Source organism: Oncorhynchus masou, chromosome 13, assembly GCF_036934945.1.
Source record: "Oncorhynchus masou masou isolate Uvic2021 chromosome 13, UVic_Omas_1.1, whole genome shotgun sequence".
NCBI lineage: Eukaryota > Metazoa > Chordata > Actinopteri > Salmoniformes > Salmonidae > Oncorhynchus > Oncorhynchus masou.
In genome coordinates this window covers 33113151-33125601 of record NC_088224.1, presented here as the reverse complement: position 1 = coordinate 33125601, position 12451 = coordinate 33113151, and the positions used below count along the sequence as shown (strand labels likewise).

The 12451-nt window shown below is 37.7% G+C and overlaps 6 non-coding genes across 6 annotated transcripts; all 6 read right to left on the bottom strand.

Annotated features, from left to right (window-relative positions):
* Positions 1 to 16: 16 nt before the first annotated feature.
* Positions 17 to 99, bottom strand: trnal-uaa (transfer RNA leucine (anticodon UAA)). Its single transcript has one exon. It is a non-coding gene; the product is annotated as a tRNA-Leu (tRNA).
* A 2209-nt stretch (positions 100 to 2308) lies between these two features.
* Positions 2309 to 2391, bottom strand: trnal-uaa (transfer RNA leucine (anticodon UAA)). Its single transcript has one exon. It is a non-coding gene; the product is annotated as a tRNA-Leu (tRNA).
* A 1395-nt stretch (positions 2392 to 3786) lies between these two features.
* Positions 3787 to 3869, bottom strand: trnal-uaa (transfer RNA leucine (anticodon UAA)). The gene has a single exon. It is a non-coding gene; the product is annotated as a tRNA-Leu (tRNA).
* A 2466-nt stretch (positions 3870 to 6335) lies between these two features.
* Positions 6336 to 6418, bottom strand: trnal-uaa (transfer RNA leucine (anticodon UAA)). Its single transcript has one exon. It is a non-coding gene; the product is annotated as a tRNA-Leu (tRNA).
* Positions 6419 to 8630: 2212 nt separating this feature from the next.
* trnal-uaa (transfer RNA leucine (anticodon UAA)) lies at positions 8631 to 8713 on the bottom strand. Its single transcript has one exon. It is a non-coding gene; the product is annotated as a tRNA-Leu (tRNA).
* A 1806-nt stretch (positions 8714 to 10519) lies between these two features.
* Positions 10520 to 10602, bottom strand: trnal-uaa (transfer RNA leucine (anticodon UAA)). The gene has a single exon. It is a non-coding gene; the product is annotated as a tRNA-Leu (tRNA).
* Positions 10603 to 12451: the final 1849 nt, after the last annotated feature.

The window sequence follows — 12451 nt, the reverse complement described above, 5'->3', positions numbered from 1 at the left end:
TTGATAGATGCACTTATACCAGGAGTGGGGTTCGAACCCACGAGGACATATGTCCATTGGATCTTAAGTCCAACGCCTTAACCTCTCGGCCATCCTGGTGTAATAAACATAACTTCAAGGGCGCAGTCAAAATGGAATATGGAGCACACAGTTAGATCCTTTGGCTTTGATCCAGACAATATGTATATGAAGCTTGATTACATCCAAATCAAACTTTCTACCAGATGTAGGTTTGGAACAAACAAGAACATTTTAATTACGATCATGAGTCTAACGCCTTAAACACACTGACATCCAGGTGTTTCTGAAAGACTAACAAGAGCTGAGTGAAAGTAGAAGAACTTGTCATAGTCATTCCTTTCAGATTTGAGCCACGCTAATTGGAAATGAATGAAAGGTGGGTTGATCCTTTGGCTTTGATCCAGACAATATGTACATGAAGCTTGATTACATCCAAATCAAACTTTCTACCAGATGTAGGTTTGGAACAAACAAGAACATTTTAATTTCGATCATGAGTCTAACGCCTTAAACACACTGACATCCAGGTGTTTCTAAAAGACGAACAAGAGCTGAGTGAAAGTAGAAGAACTTGTCATAGTCATTCCTTTCAGATTTGAGCCACGCTAATTGGAAATGAATAAAAGGTGGGTTGATTACATCCAAAGTAAGTTTTTTCCAGGAATGCTGTTGGTACCCACAAGAACATAGCATTCATGGATTTTTATTACAGCAGACTAAACCACTCAGCCATCCTGGTGTAAAGTACAATCAAGAGCCCAGTGAAATTGGAATGAGGAGCACACAGTCAGTTATTTTGGCTTTGAGCCAGAAAATATCTAAATGAGACTTGTTGACATGCAAATCAAACTTAATACAAAGATGTAGGTTTGGAACAAACAAGAACATTTTAATTTCGATCATGAGTCTAACGCCTTAAACACACTGACATCCAGGTGTTTCTAAAAGATAACAAGAGCTGAGTGAAAGTAAAGAACTTGTCATAGTCATTCCTTTCAGATTTGAGCCACGCTAATTGGAAATGAATAAAAGGAGGAGTTGATTACATCCAAAGTAAGTTTTTTCCAGGAATGCTGTTGGTACCCACAAGAACATAGCATTCATTGGATTTTTATTACAGCAGAAAACCAGTCAGCCATCCTGGTGTAAAGTACAATCAAGAGCCCAGTGAAATTGGAATGAGGAGCACACAGTCAGTTATTTTGGCTTTGAGCCAGAAAATATCTAAATGAGACTTGTTGACATGCAAATCAAACTTAATACAAAGATGTAGGTTTGGAACAAACAAGAACATTTTAATTTCGATCATGAGTCTAACGCCTTAAACACACTGACATCCAGGTGTTTCTAAAAGACGAACAAGAGCTGAGTGAAAGTAAAAGAACTTGTCATAGTCATTCCTTTCAGATTTGAGCCACGCTAATTGGAAATGAATAAAAGGAGGGTTGATTACATCCAAAGTAAGTTTTTTCCAGGAATGCTGTTGGTACCCACAAGAACATAGCATTCATTGGATTTTTATTCAGCAGACTAAACCACTCATCCATCCTGGTGTAAAGTACAATCAAGAGCCCAGTGAAATTGGAATGAGGAGCACACAGTCAGTTATTTTGGCTTTGAGCCAGAAAATATCTAAATGAGACTTGTTGACATGCAAATCAAACTTAATACAAAGATGTAGGTTTGGAACAAACAAGAACATTTTAATTTCGATCATGAGTCTAACGCCTTAAACACACTGACATCCAGGTGTTTCTAAAAGACGAACAAGAGCTGAGTGAAAGTAAAAGAACTTGTCATAGTCATTCCTTTCAGATTTGAGCCACGCTAATTGGAAATGAATAAAAGGTGGGTTGATTACATCCAAAGTAAGTTTTTTCCAGGAATGCTGTTGGTACCCACAAGAACATAGCATTCATTGGATATTTATTACAGCAGAATAAACCACTCAGCCATCCCGGTGTAAAGTACAATCAAGAGCCCAGTGAAATTGGAATGAGGAGCACACAGTCAGTTATTTTGGCTTTGAGCCAGAAAATATCTAAATGAGACTTGTTGACATGCAAATCAAACTTAATACAAAGATGGGGTTTCGAAGCAAGAAGAAGAATAATGAAGTAGATAATGACTCAAACACCACAACCACTTAGCCATCTTTTGTGTATTTAAAGGATAAATACTTAACTGCGGAATAAGGGGAACAAAGTCAATTCTTTCAGCTTTCATGCAAAGAAATTTCAAATGAGTGAAAGGACAGTTGATTACATCCAATTGATAGATGCACTTATACCAGGAGTGGGGTTCGAACCCACGAGGACATATGTCCATTGGATCTTAAGTCCAACGCCTTAACCTCTCGGCCATCCTGGTGTAATAAACATAACTTCAAGGGCGCAGTCAAAATGGAATATGGAGCACACAGTTAGATCCTTTGGCTTTGATCCAGACAATATGTATATGAAGCTTGATTACATCCAAATCAAACTTTCTACCAGATGTAGGTTTGGAACAAACAAGAACATTTTAATTACGATCATGAGTCTAACGCCTTAAACACACTGACATCCAGGTGTTTCTGAAAGACTAACAAGAGCTGAGTGAAAGTAGAAGAACTTGTCATAGTCATTCCTTTCAGATTTGAGCCACGCTAATTGGAAATGAATGAAAGGTGGGTTGATCCTTTGGCTTTGATCCAGACAATATGTACATGAAGCTTGATTACATCCAAATCAAACTTTCTACCAGATGTAGGTTTGGAACAAACAAGAACATTTTAATTTCGATCATGAGTCTAACGCCTTAAACACACTGACATCCAGGTGTTTCTAAAAGACGAACAAGAGCTGAGTGAAAGTAGAAGAACTTGTCATAGTCATTCCTTTCAGATTTGAGCCACGCTAATTGGAAATGAATAAAAGGTGGGTTGATTACATCCAAAGTAAGTTTTTTCCAGGAATGCTGTTGGTACCCACAAGAACATAGCATTCACTGGATTTTTATTACAGCAGACTAAACCAGTCAGCCATCCTGGTGTAAAGTACAATCAAGAGCCCAGTGAAATTGGAATGAGGAGCACACAGTCAGTTATTTTGGCTTTGAGCCAGAAAATATCTAAATGAGACTTGTTGACATGCAAATCAAACTTAATACAAAGATGTAGGTTTGGAACAAACAAGAACATTTTAATTTCGATCATGAGTCTAACGCCTTAAACACACTGACATCCAGGTGTTTCTAAAAGACGAACAAGAGCTGAGTGAAAGTAAAAGAACTTGTCATAGTCATTCCTTTCAGATTTGAGCCACGCTAATTGGAAATGAATAAAAGGAGGGTTGATTACATCCAAAGTAAGTTTTTTCCAGGAATGCTGTTGGTACCCACAAGAACATAGCATTCATTGGATTTTATTACAGCAGAATAAACCACTCAGCCATCCCGGTGTAAAGTACAATCAAGAGCCCAGTGAAATTGGAATGAGGAGCACACAGTCAGTTATTTTGGCTTTGAGCCAGAAAATATCTAAATGAGACTTGTTGACATGCAAATCAAACTTAATACAAAGATGGGGTTTCGAAGCAAGAAGAAGAATAATGAAGTAGATAATGACTCAAACACCACAACCACTTAGCCATCTTTTGTGTATTTAAAGGATAAATACTTAACTGCGGAATAAGGGGAACAAAGTCAATTCTTTCAGCTTTCATGCAAAGAAATTTCAAATGAGTGAAAGGACAGTTGATTACATCCAATTGATAGATGCACTTATACCAGGAGTGGGGTTCGAACCCACGAGGACATATGTCCATTGGATCTTAAGTCCAACGCCTTAACCTCTCGGCCATCCTGGTGTAATAAACATAACTTCAAGGGCGCAGTCAAAATGGAATATGGAGCACACAGTTAGATCCTTTGGCTTTGATCCAGACAATATGTATATGAAGCTTGATTACATCCAAATCAAACTTTCTACCAGATGTAGGTTTGGAACAAACAAGAACATTTTAATTACGATCATGAGTCTAACGCCTTAAACACACTGACATCCAGGTGTTTCTGAAAGACTAACAAGAGCTGAGTGAAAGTAGAAGAACTTGTCATAGTCATTCCTTTCAGATTTGAGCCACGCTAATTGGAAATGAATGAAAGGTGGGTTGATCCTTTGGCTTTGATCCAGACAATATGTACATGAAGCTTGATTACATCCAAATCAAACTTTCTACCAGATGTAGGTTTGGAACAAACAAGAACATTTTAATTTCGATCATGAGTCTAACGCCTTAAACACACTGACATCCAGGTGTTTCTAAAAGACGAACAAGAGCTGAGTGAAAGTAGAAGAACTTGTCATAGTCATTCCTTTCAGATTTGAGCCACGCTAATTGGAAATGAATGAAAGGTGGGTTGATCCTTTGGCTTTGATCCAGACAATATGTACATGAAGCTTGATTACATCCAAATCAAACTTTCTACCAGATGTAGGTTTGGAACAAACAAGAACATTTTAATTTCGATCATGAGTCTAACGCCTTAAACACACTGACATCCAGGTGTTTCTAAAAGACGAACAAGAGCTGAGTGAAAGTAGAAGAACTTGTCATAGTCATTCCTTTCAGATTTGAGCCACGCTAATTGGAAATGAATAAAAGGTGGGTTGATTACATCCAAAGTAAGTTTTTTCCAGGAATGCTGTTGGTACCCACAAGAACATAGCATTCATTGGATATTTATTACAGCAGAATAAACCACTCAGCCATCCTGGTGTAAAGTACAATCAAGAGCCCAGTGAAATTGGAATGAGGAGCACACAGTCAGTTATTTTGGCTTTGAGCCAGAAAATATCTAAATGAGACTTGTTGACATGCAAATCAAACTTAATACAAAGATGTAGGTTTGGAACAAACAAGAACATTTTAATTTCGATCATGAGTCTAACGCCTTAAACACACTGACATCCAGTTGTTTCTAAAAGACGAACAAGAGCTGAGTGAAACTAAAAGAACTTCTCATAGTCATTCCTTTCAGATTTGAGCCACGCTAATTGGAAATGAATAAAAGGAGGAGTTGATTACACCCAAAGTAAGTTTTTTCCAGGAATGCTGTTGGTACCCACAAGAACATAGCATTCACTGGATTTTTATTACAGCAGACTAAACCAGTCAGCCATCCTGGTGTAAAGTACAATCAAGAGCCCAGTGAAATTGGAATGAGGAGCACACAGTCAGTTATTTTGGCTTTGAGCCAGAAAATATCTAAATGAGACTTGTTGACATGCAAATCAAACTTAATACAAAGATGTAGGTTTGGAACAAACAAGAACATTTTAATTTCGATCATGAGTCTAACGCCTTAAACACACTGACATCCAGGTGTTTCTAAAAGACGAACAAGAGCTGAGTGAAAGTAGAAGAACTTGTCATAGTCATTCCTTTCAGATTTGAGCCACGCTAATTGGAAATGAATAAAAGGAGGGTTGATTACATCCAAAGTAAGTTTTTTCCAGGAATGCTGTTGGTACCCACAAGAACATAGCATTCACTGGATATTTTATTACAGCAGACTAAACCACTCAGCCATCCTGGTGTAAAGTACAATCAAGAGCCCAGTGAAATTGGAATGAGGAGCACACAGTCAGTTATTTTGGCTTTGAGCCAGAAAATATCTAAATGAGACTTGTTGACATGCAAATCAAACTTAATACAAAGATGTAGGTTTGGAACAAACAAGAACATTTTAATTTCGATCATGAGTCTAACGCCTTAAACACACTGACATCCAGGTGTTTCTAAAAGACGAACAAGAGCTGAGTGAAAGTAAAAGAACTTGTCATAGTCATTCCTTTCAGATTTGAGCCACGCTAATTGGAAATGAATAAAAGGTGGGTTGATTACATCCAAAGTAAGTTTTTTCCAGGAATGCTGTTGGTACCCACAAGAACATAGCATTCATTGGATTTTTATTACAGCAGTCTAAACCACTCAGCCATCCTGGTGTAAAGTACAATCAAGAGCCCAGTGAAATTGGAATGAGGAGCACACAGTCAGTTATTTTGGCTTTGAGCCAGAAAATATCTAAATGAGACTTGTTGACATGCAAATCAAACTTAATACAAAGATGGGGTTTCGAAGCAAGAAGAAGAATAATGAAGTAGATAATGACTCAAACACCACAACCACTTAGCCATCTTTTGTGTATTTAAAGGATAAATACTTAACTGCGGAATAAGGGGAACAAAGTCAATTCTTTCAGCTTTCATGCAAAGAAATTTCAAATGAGTGAAAGGACAGTTGATTACATCCAATTGATAGATGCACTTATACCAGGAGTGGGGTTCGAACCCACGAGGACATATGTCCATTGGATCTTAAGTCCAACGCCTTAACCTCTCGGCCATCCTGGTGTAATAAACATAACTTCAAGGGCGCAGTCAAAATGGAATATGGAGCACACAGTTAGATCCTTTGGCTTTGATCCAGACAATATGTATATGAAGCTTGATTACATCCAAATCAAACTTTCTACCAGATGTAGGTTTGGAACAAACAAGAACATTTTAATTACGATCATGAGTCTAACGCCTTAAACACACTGACATCCAGGTGTTTCTGAAAGACTAACAAGAGCTGAGTGAAAGTAGAAGAACTTGTCATAGTCATTCCTTTCAGATTTGAGCCACGCTAATTGGAAATGAATGAAAGGTGGGTTGATCCTTTGGCTTTGATCCAGACAATATGTACATGAAGCTTGATTACATCCAAATCAAACTTTCTACCAGATGTAGGTTTGGAACAAACAAGAACATTTTAATTTCGATCATGAGTCTAACGCCTTAAACACACTGACATCCAGGTGTTTCTAAAAGACGAACAAGAGCTGAGTGAAAGTAGAAGAACTTGTCATAGTCATTCCTTTCAGATTTGAGCCACGCTAATTGGAAATGAATAAAAGGTGGGTTGATTACATCCAAAGTAAGTTTTTTCCAGGAATGCTGTTGGTACCCACAAGAACATAGCATTCATTGGATATTTATTACAGCAGAATAAACCACTCAGCCATCCTGGTGTAAAGTACAATCAAGAGCCCAGTGAAATTGGAATGAGGAGCACACAGTCAGTTATTTTGGCTTTGAGCCAGAAAATATCTAAATGAGACTTGTTGACATGCAAATCAAACTTAATACAAAGATGTAGGTTTGGAACAAACAAGAACATTTTAATTTCGATCATGAGTCTAACGCCTTAAACACACTGACATCCAGGTGTTTCTAAAAGACGAACAAGAGCTGAGTGAAAGTAAAAGAACTTGTCATAGTCATTCCTTTCAGATTTGAGCCACGCTAATTGGAAATGAATAAAAGGAGGAGTTGATTACACAAAGTAAGTTTTTTCCAGGAATGCTGTTGGTACCCACAAGAACATAGCATTCATTGGATTTTATTACAGCAGACTAAACCAGTCAGCCATCCTGGTGTAAAGTACAATCAAGAGCCCAGTGAAATTGGAATGAGGAGCACACAGTCAGTTATTTTGGCTTTGAGCCAGAAAATATCTAAATGAGACTTGTTGACATGCAAATCAAACTTAATACAAAGATGTAGGTTTGGAACAAACAAGAACATTTTAATTTCGATCATGAGTCTAACGCCTTAAACACACTGACATCCAGGTGTTTCTAAAAGACGAACAAGAGCTGAGTGAAAGTAAAAGAACTTGTCATAGTCATTCCTTTCAGATTTGAGCCACGCTAATTGGAAATGAATAAAAGGAGGGTTGATTACATCCAAAGTAAGTTTTTTCCAGGAATGCTGTTGGTACCCACAAGAACATAGCATTCATTGGATTTTTATTACAGCAGACTAAACCACTCAGCCATCCTGGTGTAAAGTACAATCAAGAGCCCAGTGAAATTGGAATGAGGAGCACACAGTCAGTTATTTTGGCTTTGAGCCAGAAAATATCTAAATGAGACTTGTTGACATGCAAATCAAACTTAATACAAAGATGTAGGTTTGGAACAAACAAGAACATTTTAATTTCGATCATGAGTCTAACGCCTTAAACACACTGACATCCAGGTGTTTCTAAAAGACGAACAAGAGCTGAGTGAAAGTAGAAGAACTTGTCATAGTCATTCCTTTCAGATTTGAGCCACGCTAATTGGAAATGAATAAAAGGTGGGTTGATTACATCCAAAGTAAGTTTTTTCCAGGAATGCTGTTGGTACCCACAAGAACATAGCATTCATTGGATTTTTATTACAGCAGTCTAAACCACTCAGCCATCCTGGTGTAAAGTACAATCAAGAGCCCAGTGAAATTGGAATGAGGAGCACACAGTCAGTTATTTTGGCTTTGAGCCAGAAAATATCTAAATGAGACTTGTTGACATGCAAATCAAACTTAATACAAAGATGGGGTTTCGAAGCAAGAAGAAGAATAATGAAGTAGATAATGACTCAAACACCACAACCACTTAGCCATCTTTTGTGTATTTAAAGGATAAATACTTAACTGCGGAATAAGGGGAACAAAGTCAATTCTTTCAGCTTTCATGCAAAGAAATTTCAAATGAGTGAAAGGACAGTTGATTACATCCAATTGATAGATGCACTTATACCAGGAGTGGGGTTCGAACCCACGAGGACATATGTCCATTGGATCTTAAGTCCAACGCCTTAACCTCTCGGCCATCCTGGTGTAATAAACATAACTTCAAGGGCGCAGTCAAAATGGAATATGGAGCACACAGTTAGATCCTTTGGCTTTGATCCAGACAATATGTATATGAAGCTTGATTACATCCAAATCAAACTTTCTACCAGATGTAGGTTTGGAACAAACAAGAACATTTTAATTACGATCATGAGTCTAACGCCTTAAACACACTGACATCCAGGTGTTTCTGAAAGACTAACAAGAGCTGAGTGAAAGTAGAAGAACTTGTCATAGTCATTCCTTTCAGATTTGAGCCACGCTAATTGGAAATGAATGAAAGGTGGGTTGATCCTTTGGCTTTGATCCAGACAATATGTACATGAAGCTTGATTACATCCAAATCAAACTTTCTACCAGATGTAGGTTTGGAACAAACAAGAACATTTTAATTTCGATCATGAGTCTAACGCCTTAAACACACTGACATCCAGGTGTTTCTAAAAGACGAACAAGAGCTGAGTGAAAGTAGAAGAACTTGTCATAGTCATTCCTTTCAGATTTGAGCCACGCTAATTGGAAATGAATAAAAGGTGGGTTGATTACATCCAAAGTAAGTTTTTTCCAGGAATGCTGTTGGTACCCACAAGAACATAGCATTCATTGGATTTTTATTACAGCAGAATAAACCACTCAGCCATCCTGGTGTAAAGTACAATCAAGAGCCCAGTGAAATTGGAATGAGGAGCACACAGTCAGTTATTTTGGCTTTGAGCCAGAAAATATCTAAATGAGACTTGTTGACATGCAAATCAAACTTAATACAAAGATGTAGGTTTGGAACAAACAAGAACATTTTAATTTCGATCATGAGTCTAACGCCTTAAACACACTGACATCCAGGTGTTTCTAAAAGACGAACAAGAGCTGAGTGAAAGTAAAAGAACTTGTCATAGTCATTCCTTTCAGATTTGAGCCACGCTAATTGGAAATGAATAAAAGGAGGAGTTGATTACACCCAAAGTAAGTTTTTTCCAGGAATGCTGTTGGTACCCACAAGAACATAGCATTCACTGGACTTTTATTACAGCAGACTAAACCAGTCAGCCATCCTGGTGTAAAGTACAATCAAGAGCCCAGTGAAATTGGAATGAGGAGCACACAGTCAGTTATTTTGGCTTTGAGCCAGAAAATATCTAAATGAGACTTGTTGACATGCAAATCAAACTTAATACAAAGATGTAGGTTTGGAACAAACAAGAACATTTTAATTTCGATCATGAGTCTAACGCCTTAAACACACTGACATCCAGGTGTTTCTAAAAGACGAACAAGAGCTGAGTGAAAGTAGAAGAACTTGTCATAGTCATTCCTTTCAGATTTGAGCCACGCTAATTGGAAATGAATAAAAGGTGGGTTGATTACATCCAAAGTAAGTTTTTTCCAGGAATGCTGTTGGTACCCACAAGAACATAGCATTCATTGGATTTTTATTACAGCAGTCTAAACCACTCAGCCATCCTGGTGTAAAGTACAATCAAGAGCCCAGTGAAATTGGAATGAGGAGCACACAGTCAGTTATTTTGGCTTTGAGCCAGAAAATATCTAAATGAGACTTGTTGACATGCAAATCAAACTTAATACAAAGATGGGGTTTCGAAGCAAGAAGAAGAATAATGAAGTAGATAATGACTCAAACACCACAACCACTTAGCCATCTTTTGTGTATTTAAAGGATAAATACTTAACTGCGGAATAAGGGGAACAAAGTCAATTCTTTCAGCTTTCATGCAAAGAAATTTCAAATGAGTGAAAGGACAGTTGATTACATCCAATTGATAGATGCACTTATACCAGGAGTGGGGTTCGAACCCACGAGGACATATGTCCATTGGATCTTAAGTCCAACGCCTTAACCTCTCGGCCATCCTGGTGTAATAAACATAACTTCAAGGGCGCAGTCAAAATGGAATATGGAGCACACAGTTAGATCCTTTGGCTTTGATCCAGACAATATGTATATGAAGCTTGATTACATCCAAATCAAACTTTCTACCAGATGTAGGTTTGGAACAAACAAGAACATTTTAATTACGATCATGAGTCTAACGCCTTAAACACACTGACATCCAGGTGTTTCTGAAAGACTAACAAGAGCTGAGTGAAAGTAGAAGAACTTGTCATAGTCATTCCTTTCAGATTTGAGCCACGCTAATTGGAAATGAATGAAAGGTGGGTTGATCCTTTGGCTTTGATCCAGACAATATGTACATGAAGCTTGATTACATCCAAATCAAACTTTCTACCAGATGTAGGTTTGGAACAAACAAGAACATTTTAATTTCGATCATGAGTCTAACGCCTTAAACACACTGACATCCAGGTGTTTCTAAAAGACGAACAAGAGCTGAGTGAAAGTAGAAGAACTTGTCATAGTCATTCCTTTCAGATTTGAGCCACGCTAATTGGAAATGAATGAAAGGTGGGTTGATCCTTTGGCTTTGATCCAGACAATATGTACATGAAGCTTGATTACATCCAAATCAAACTTTCTACCAGATGTAGGTTTGGAACAAACAAGAACATTTTAATTTCGATCATGAGTCTAACGCCTTAAACACACTGACATCCAGGTGTTTCTAAAAGACGAACAAGAGCTGAGTGAAAGTAGAAGAACTTGTCATAGTCATTCCTTTCAGATTTGAGCCACGCTAATTGGAAATGAATAAAAGGTGGGTTGATTACATCCAAAGTAAGTTTTTTCCAGGAATGCTGTTGGTACCCACAAGAACATAGCATTCATTGGATTTTTATTACAGCAGTCTAAACCACTCAGCCATCCTGGTGTAAAGTACAATCAAGAGCCCAGTGAAATTGGAATGAGGAGCACACAGTCAGTTATTTTGGCTTTGAGCCAGAAAATATCTAAATGAGACTTGTTGACATGCAAATCAAACTTAATACAAAGATGTAGGTTTGGAACAAACAAGAACATTTTAATTTGATCATGAGTCTAACGCCTTAAACACACTGACATCCAGTTGTTTCTAAAAGACGAACAAGAGCTGAGTGAAATAAAGAACTTCTCATAGTCATTCCTTTCAGATTTGAGCCACGCTAATTGGAAATGAATAAAAGGAGGAGTTGATTACATCCAAAGTAAGTTTTTATACCAGGAATGCTGTTGGTACCCACAAGAACATAGCATTCATTGGATTTTAAGTACAACGCAGACTAAACCAGTCAGCCATCCTGGTGTAAAGTACAATCAAGAGCCCAGTGAAATTGGAATGAGGAGCACACAGTCAGTTATTTTGGCTTTGAGCCAGAAAATATCTAAATGAGACTTGATTGACATGCAAATCAAACTTTCTACAAAGATGTAGGTTTGGAACAAACAAGAACATTTTAATTTCGATCATGAGTCTAACGCCTTAAACACACTGACATCCAGGTGTTTCTAAAAGACGAACAAGAGCTGAGTGAAAGTAGAAGAACTTGTCATAGTCATTCCTTTCAGATTTGAGCCACGCTAATTGGAAATGAATAAAAGGTGGGTTGATTACATCCAAAGTAAGTTTTTTCCAGGAATGCTGTTGGTACCCACAAGAACATAGCATTCATTGGATTTTTATTACAGCAGAATAAACCACTCAGCCATCCTGGTGTAAAGTACAATCAAGAGCCCAGTGAAATTGGAATGAGGAGCACACAGTCAGTTATTTTGGCTTTGAGCCAGAAAATATCTAAATGAGACTTGTTGACATGCAAATCAAACTTAAT